At 44.0% G+C, this 8,676-nt stretch overlaps 1 protein-coding gene across 3 annotated transcripts in view; it reads left to right on the top strand.

Annotated features, from left to right (window-relative positions):
• Positions 1-268: 268 nt before the first annotated feature.
• The window catches only part of GPCPD1 (glycerophosphocholine phosphodiesterase 1), a 70,737-nt gene continuing 62,329 nt past the window's right edge, over positions 269-8,676 (top strand). For 2 of the 3 annotated variants that reach the window (XM_019549065.1, XM_019549067.1), the window contains exon 1: positions 269-429. The gene's annotated coding sequence lies outside the window, so the exon portion shown is untranslated. Of the gene's footprint in view, positions 430-6,479; positions 6,502-8,676 lie in introns of those variants that run through there. The other variant, XM_019549066.1, reaches the window with a different exon arrangement.

The following is an 8,676-nucleotide window of genomic DNA, read 5'->3' as shown; positions in this document are numbered from 1 at the left end:
TGTACGTGTGGTGTGGCATGTGCAGCTATCCGTGGCATACCCGAAGTGACACGGTGAGCACCTCTAAACCAGCCCCCCCTGAAATAAACCCTCTGCGAAGCGGACAGGCCAGTCTCACTGGAAATTGCCCCGCCCCCTCGCGGCTTTGGCCCCGCCCCCGACCGAGCTCTCTAGGAACCGGACCCGCCCTTTCCCCCTCTCTTCCCCTCGTCCACGCCGCGGCGGCTTGCTCCCATTGGCTGCGACGGTCACGTGCCCCGCGCCCCGCCCCGCCCCGCTGCCGGTTCGGCCGGGGGCAGCTGGAACCGGTTTGGGGCGACGCCGCGTCCTTCTTTGAGCTGAGCAGCCGGCGGGAAGCCACACTGTTGCCGCTGCCTTTGCCTTCCCTGTCTCCATCCTCCCCCCACACACGGGCCGCGAGTGGCGCAGGTCAGAGCGGGGCTGGGAGGCGGGGGGTTCCGCGCCGTTGGGGGCGCAGGTGCTGGGCCGGGGCGGCATGACGTCACCGGAATGGGGTCCCCCCCGCGCATTTCGCGGCTCTTTGGTCGGGGACCCCTGGGCGGCCGCGGGTGAGGGCTCGCGGTGGGGTCTTGACGTGGCTTGTTGCTCTTCCAAACAGCATACCTGTAAATCCAGGGTAATCCTTCGTCCCTGCCCCGTGTCATAGAAGTATAATCATCGTGGTGGGCAAACATTTGCCTGGGGTGAAGAGCTGTCAACACTGTCAGGTGCTTAATTTCTTATCAAATGGTCTCTTGCTCCATATGATGGGTTAAACAGCTGGCAGAATGTTTTTGAAAAAGCTGTTTTACAGTTGAATTCGGACTGCTTCCTATGGTCCTGTTTAGTTGCCCGTTGCATATGGGAAAGAGGGACTGAGCTAAATCCAGCTGATAAAGACGGAGAAGAGAAAAAAATTAGTCCTTGGTGGAGACCTTTTCCTGTCAGGCTTCAGTACTGTACTGATAAATACTTCTGCCAAACAAAGGATATCCATATAATCCCAAATATGCTTGTGTGGGTTTTTCCAAAAATCAGTCTCCGGGGAAGTTGGCCTTGAAATGCAAAAATCTAGAACTCTTGGTTCCAAAATGATGTCTTTTATTAGACCAACTAAAAAGCATTTTGCATGTAGATATAAACACAATAATTGAATGTTTTAAAAACATAATGTAAGATAATGTCCAAAAAAGTAACTTCATACCTGGTTTTAATAGTAACATTATAGAAATAGTGACCTTGCCAGATGTTTGCAAAACAAAACAATGAGCAAAACTTACATGTTTTAAACCTCAAGCATAATGTGAGATGGCTTCTGGAAGAATGCTGCTATTTTCTCCTTCTGAAATAGTAGATTAAAATGTATAGTGGGATTTTACTGTATCAGATGGATCTGTTTAGTCGTGTTCCTGCCTTTGGGCCAGAGGAGCATGTTTGACTCTTGTGTCTAAATGTGTTTTGTATCCAGTGTTAATGCTGCAATGCAGTATGAGAAGAGCTGCAGAATTTGCAGATACGCTTTTCTAGGAGTCGGGATACCCAACTAAGGCTCCTTGGCAGCATCTAGTTCTTCACATGATCTTGGAGACTGTTGTGGAGTCTTTCAAGGAGGGCGATAGCTATTCTACCTTGACGGACACCTTCCAATTTTAAACCTGCTTCTAATAGGGAAGTCACAGTGCTGCAAGTATGTATGACTTTTAAAGCACTTTATTCTGCTGATAGCTTGTGTTTGAGCAGAGCAGAAGTCTGTACAGTACTTTCTACTATTTGTTTACTCAAACTTTGCTGGAAATTATTTCCATATCAAAGGTGATACTTGAACTAAAATAAGTTGGTTTCTGGTCCTTGAGGACCTGATCCTTTTGGAGCTGTATATTTATGTTTTGGTATATTCCTTGAGACTATAGCTATCATCAGCTCTATGCTGTACAGCACTGAAGTCTGTGCACTGCAAATGTATATGTAGTTAGTATAATGTTAAGATGGGGTAAGTGGGAATCAATAAGTGCACTTGTGTGTACTTTCCCTTTAAGTAGGCATTAGTATAAATCTCACCTTCATGGTCCTTTGAATCTTGGATGTGGAAATGAGTCAAACTGGAATAATTGAGCCATGTAGACTGCTTACAGATGTAGCTCCCCCCCTCAACAGCACTTTAAACTTGGTGTACCCCTGCACTGAGTGTAGCATGTGCCCAGAAGAGGCATCATATATTGGTTGATCTGGTTTACCCAACATCTGTATAGATTGGGCACTTCAGCAGGATGCTTTTATCTAATAGCTGATTGAATTGGCAATTAGATATGAGTGCCAGAAAGCCCTGCTGACCTGCATAATCTGTAAAGATGCTGAGGATCCAGGTTGAACTAATGTGCTGCTGCTTCCAGGAAAGAGCAATTTTTGTGGGTTGTTTTTTCTTTCCCATGTCTGTCAGCAGCTGTATTTATTTCCTACAATACCATTATTGAGCAATCTAATGTTTTGATGACTGAAGTTCGTACTACTAGGTTGTTTACAAAAATAGTCCATTTTCCAAGGTTTTCATGTGGATTATTAGACAAAAGTAGTAATATAGTGACTTTAAATTATTAATACGATATCAAGATTCAGTTTTAAAGGACTTGCATGTATGGTAGGATTATCAAACAAGCTCAGAGGAACAGCTTGTTTATTTTGGTGGAATTTATATGGCTAGGTGCTTATCTGCATCTTTTAAGTCCCTGAATACCTTTTAAAATGTGGCCCCAAGAGTCTATTAACTCCGAATTTCAGAGTAACTTGGAAAGTACTCAGTATTATCATCTGTGGAAGGATCCAGGCCCTAGATTTGTAGTATTTCCTTCAACATAATATTATCAATGGGAGTTTCAGGTGGTTGGAATATGTCTTGCTCTGAATCTGAGGATTTTGTGGCCTTCCATCAAGTAGAGAAGGTCTAAAATTATATAGGTCTATAAATTATATACATCTTGTAATATGACTTAATTCCATATAACTCCTGATCATTGTAGTTTTGACATTCATCAATGTATTGATGAGGAAAACAGTCATCTTCAATGTGTAAAATGGATAAAGCAGGGATTTTCAACCACTTTTAATAGGTGTACCCCTGACGGCCAGTGGGAGGTACATGGACGGACGCAGAGTGGGGGGAGTGATGTGTGGCCAGACATGGAGCGGCAGCAGTGCAGAGTGGTGACAGCCGCCAATGCATGCAAGCTTGCCCCCCTCCCCCGTGTGCAGCTAGCTGTGTGGCACCTGTGCAGCCCACAAAGGGTGCCACTGCCCTTGCCCCTGCCCCTGCTTGGCCTTGCTCCTGGGAGGCTGTGACATGGGGTGGTGGTGCTCCATCTCTGCCCACCCCATGCATACTTCCTAGGACCTTCTCAGATACCCTAAGGGGTATGCATACCCCTGATTGACAGCTGTTGGCGTAAAGAATCAAACCATCATGGGCTACAACTTACCATATTTTCAGTATATTCGGTGGAGCTGCTTTGGCTTACTCTATCTGAGATCTTACCTGAATGCTTTAGAGCGGGGGGACCAACCTACAGCATGGGTCCCACAAGTGTCATGGGTAGCCTCTGTGTGTGGTATGCAGTAGATAGGGCAGGAAACAGAGCAATAGTTTGGTCAGAAGCACAGGAGAGAGAGCAGAAACCTGAGCAGCAGATAGGGAAAGGGATCAGAGTGGCACTTGGGGAGAGTGCAACCCATGTATAAATACTTACTCTAGTAAGTAAGTCTTCATTCATTGTGGACAGTTAATGGAAAGTATTTAATTTCTAAAAGCAAATAGAATCTTTCTGATTCTGAAAACTTCCTCACTGCAAGCAAAAGAATCATGAAAAGATACATAATACTTGAGGGTTGTAAATATCAGCAGTAGAAGAAACTGATTATACTTGGGGCATACCACCAGCATCCTACTCGGAGCTTAGAAATCTGTTCCTGTATGCAGACTTGAATGCTGGCTTATTGAGAGCCAGGAGGCAAGCTGGAACAGTCCTTGTCAAGTCTTTGTAGAACTGTCTGAATGCTAAGAAGCATGGCATATGGTATCTTGCTGTAAGTAATGAAAGTTGTTGGTTCTCTTCAGGACATTTTTTTTTTTATGTAGCTATATGACAGTGTTGGTGGGAATTCCAGTTCAGGCTGACGTTGGTATGTCAGGTTCATCTGGAGGATCTTTACCTGTGCTTTACAAATCACCACACAGTTTATCATGTTTAGAGGTCTTCAACCCACTGGTCAGTCTTTTGAAGCATTGTAGATCAGAGCTATCTATCTTCTAGAATCCTGTGGAGCTGCACTCTGTACATACCCCCACCCTGTAGTTCCATGCACCTGTGCAGGTGCCACTCCACCACATGGGCAGTTTCCCCACCTTTCCCTCTCCTGCTGTCTTGTGCACCCGCATGGGCCCCCAGCCTCCACTGCTGCCTTGCAAGGATATGATCTTCCCCCCATGTGACCCTGATTTCTGCCACCTGTCCCCCCTTCCCCCACAGTGTGCAGCCTGGACTTGCCTTTTGCTAGCTGTGCTGTACTGCCCTGCCCCTGGGCTAGGGGCAGAAAGCAGCAGCTGGAGGAGGGAGGGGGAACCTGAGCTATTACACCGGGGAGGGGTGGGAATGTTGGGGGAATGGGGCCAGGTGAGAGCCTGGAGGTTGCAATTTAGGCTCTTTCAAGCTGCATCCTGTGGGTTCCTAGTTGAACATCTTTGTTACAGAACAGTAGTTCAGTGGAAGGTGTGTCGCTGTACTCGATCTGAGATGCTTTTGCAACTTGCATTGCCAGAGAGGGTGTTGTTTCTCATTTGTATGTTTTTTATGAAGTTAAGGTGCATTGAGTATAAACTCTAGGTTGAAAAGAGGTGATATTACCTGACTTGTTTCAATATGGGAGGGCAGCTGCAGTTTTGTTGGAAGGCTTAGGCCCTAAAAAAGATCAACCAAGGCTGTTAAAGAGACAGAGAAATGGGTTTATGCTGGATTTTATAGTGTGTTTGGTTGTATGTTTGTTTTTTTCTGACATGGTTTCTGTACTAAGAAAAAGCAGTGTGCTTAGGGTAATGTCTCTTGGGGTGCCCATAGACATGCAGGATGTTTGCTTCGATAATTACAGCGCATCAGAGCAGACTTGATTGATCAAATCTGCTGGAGTGTACTAACTAGCATGCTCCAGCAGCATTGGCTTCTCATGTATTCAGCATCCCCATGCTTCAAAATGGCAGGTGTGCTTTATAACTAAAGCTTGTTGAACAAACTTTGGTTAAAGTGCCCCTGCTGGCATTTTGAAGTGTGGGACTTAGAATACACAAGATGCTGTGTGTGCTTTAATTAGAGTAGCTCCCAAGAGCCGCTCTAAAGTGTTTTCCCTGCATCCCCACCCCTGAAGCATGTGTAAAGATGTCCTATGTTGCCTACTTAATCCCTTTCAAGAGAAACATTTCACTGTTGCTCAGTATTCCAACCATGTCTGCATGGCAAAGTGGAACGCTTTAGAGATCGCTAAGCTGGCTGTGGTGTCAGAAGCAGTAAAGCCATGTTAACTAACTCTAGTGAGACCATTATGCTAACATGCCTGGGTTGCTTCTAGTTCTCAAGCTAGTTTGGTACCTATTTTGGTCTGACATCTTGTGCTCTATATAAGTGTCCAACGTTTAATTGTAATAGGAAAAAAAGTACTGCCAGAGAACAAAGGTGGACCAGAAATCTAGTCAAAAAATGTGTATAAATGCCAGAGGTGACTAACAGTTATGTTTCACTGTGGTACATCCACAGTTGATCCCAGTGCTAACAAGAAAATGAGGGATTCTTCCTTCTCCTTCATGACACCTCTTCTTAAATTTTTGCGTCCCTGCTTCTTGCAGTAGTCACTTGAGATGAAAAGGAAAGAAATTTAGGAGTGTTTTATTTGTTAAGCCTATCAAAAACATAAAAGCAGTTTTCTGCAATTCCCTTGTGCCCTTCAAAGATGTTAGTGAGAGAGAGAACTAGTAAAGAAAAGGCACATAGTTTATTACAGTAGCCATTATCTGTGTATCTTAAAGTTAAAAAGGAAACACAAAATATTTTGTTCATTCCTCGTAGTTGACAGGCTACTGTACATTTATTTGTATGGCTGTTTTATTGTGGAGATTTGAGGAATAAGAATGAGCTTCTCATTTTATTTTTCTTTGAAACTATAAGGTTTCTCATTGCTTTCTCTCAAACATGCACTCATTAAGAGACCTTTATCACACAGTAATAAAGGAAGGAAGGGCACTCAGATTTCAATTTAGTCCACATTGCACTGCACTGACTGCTTTGTTCGTGCTCTGGAAATCCTGCCAATCAAGCTCCATCTTGTCCAGTGGGATTGAGATGATGGGCAGGGTTTTCTGAGTCAGGTCCTTGAAGGCAGTGCAGCAGAGTAGCCTAGCTAGACTCACTCATTGTTCTGCCTCTGTAGAACAAAGATCTCCTTGGGAAGCCTCCATAAATTGTAAAGGTGAGGATTTGCATTGGGCAGGAAGGGGAGTGTGTTGTGATGGATCTTTGGTCTGTTGGGGAAAGAATCTTTTCTCTCTTGCTAATAGGAAGCAAGGGACCTAGGTATATATTGAGTATAAATATCTACTTGGATAAGACCCCCACTTTCAAAGGGAAAGCACTGTATTTTGTTGTAGGTTATCCCATGCCTGATGAAGGCTAGTTCTGTTACATGAAACATGATAAACATGGGACGTGCTAGACAGTATAGCTCTAAAACTATTCATTTTTTACTAAGTTTCTATCACCTTTTGAAAATTCTTTCTAATATAGCTTTGAGTGCCTTTGTAAATTGGCCTTTTAGCTTGTGTTGAACCAGGTTTGTTAACTGCAATCAGGAAACTTGCCTGAAAAATTTGTGAAGTAATGAATGGTTCTAGATGTGTCCCAGCTGCATAGAGAAGTTAGCTATGTTTTGCTGTGACCCAGTGATTCTTCAGGTTCCTCCAAAACTGGGACTCCTCACAGCTGTGAGGAATAGGAATTATTTGTTAACTCTTAATAGGCTAAAGAATTTAGTGTATGCACAGAAGTCCAGGGCTTGTACAATGAATTCATTTCTGTTAACCAGAAAATTAGAACTTTTAGCTAGGAAGCTCCTGCTGTTCCCTTCTAGGAGTTTAAAGGAATTGAACTTTGTTTGCTTCCAAGTTACAGAATGTTGTTGTTTATGATGCTTTGTGAATGTATGGAATACTGTACAGATACAGAATAATATTGTGGTACTTTACAGGAGCAGGATTTTGATGTATTAATGTGAGGTGAAAAGGAAATTGAAATCTGAAAATATTAATTGCATCAACCCTGGTATGTGAATTTTGTTTTGGGCTACATGCTTACATGCATTGTTCCTAAAGGAAAGATTTCTTGAGAATAAGGTGCAGGTTTGTTGGATCTAAACATGGCTAGGTTTGTGACTAGTCAGTTTCACTGGCAAGGAATTCTTTATCTGTGATACTACTACTGAATATGTTCCATTTTCTTTGTTTGATAGCATAAAACCCAAGTTCTTTTCTTTCCGAGTATTGGTTTCCCTTGCTTTACACTGTACGTGTGTTCCTAGAAAATGGTGCATAACTCAAATTCGCATAAAGGGAACCCACTTTACAATGTAACAAATAAGGATAGTTCCAAGACCTCAACTGTACTGACCCTCAGACCCAGTTCTACCACTTCTACAAGGCAATTTTGGTACTCGCCAACAGTACACACAAGCACAGGACACTATCATGATGGGGATGACAACTACAGAAATGCATGTCGCAGACAGTGAACGAGGAGCACAGATCCACACAGGAGACTATATTTTGGTGCATGTTACTCCCACAATGCACTGCACAAAGCAGCTAACTGCAGGCTTCTACCACACCAATCACTTAAGAGTGACTTTACCTTGCATATAATGAATCTCTGGTATAAAAAAAAAGTCATTGCATAAGAGTGAATTTGCACATACAGAACCCACATAAAGCAAGAGAAACCTGTATGCCTTTCCTGTGCGGGTTGAGGTGTTCTCTGTGGTGGATGCCTTTCAGCCTTTTGCAAAGGTTTTTTCAAATGAGTTTACTGGCCAGTCTTTAGAATTACCATATTTACTTGAATCCAAGACAGGTTTTTTTTCCCCCAAGTCAACACTGGGATGGTAAACCTTGTTTTAGATTTAGGTATTGGCTTGGGGCAGGTGGTGGCTCGGCTCCAGACCTTGGGACAAAAGCCAGAGCTGAGCCACCATCTTCCCCAGGCTGGGCTGGCTCACGTGGCGGGGAAGGGTGGATTAGTTGGATGTGGAGGGATGCACCGAGGAGAGACCTGCAGCATGGGTGGTTTGGGGGGAGTGCAGGGGAGGCCACTTCTCTACTCTTGCTGCCTACCTTTGGCTCTGGCCTTGACCCAGCCAGGAATGGAACTGCTGCCATTGCTTCTACTTAGCTGAGCAAGGATGGCTTGCGAAATCCAAGACTGTCCTGGCCAATCCAGGATGTACGTTCACCTTACTCTTAAGTGAAATTTCCTCCCGTGACATGCAAAGAGGGGTGAGATGTAAGGGGACGAAAAAGGAATAGAAAAGAAGTCTAAATGTTATGTGGAGTAAGGAGCCTCAGACCCAGATGTTAAGGAAGAAAAGTGTGGAACA

Source organism: Crocodylus porosus, unplaced genomic scaffold (genome assembly GCF_001723895.1).
Source record: "Crocodylus porosus isolate Cpor-Errol unplaced genomic scaffold, CroPor_comp1, whole genome shotgun sequence".
Lineage (NCBI taxonomy): Eukaryota > Metazoa > Chordata > Crocodylia > Crocodylidae > Crocodylus > Crocodylus porosus.
The sequence above is the reverse complement of the archived record's forward strand: the minus strand, read 5'-3'. Positions and strand labels throughout refer to the sequence as shown.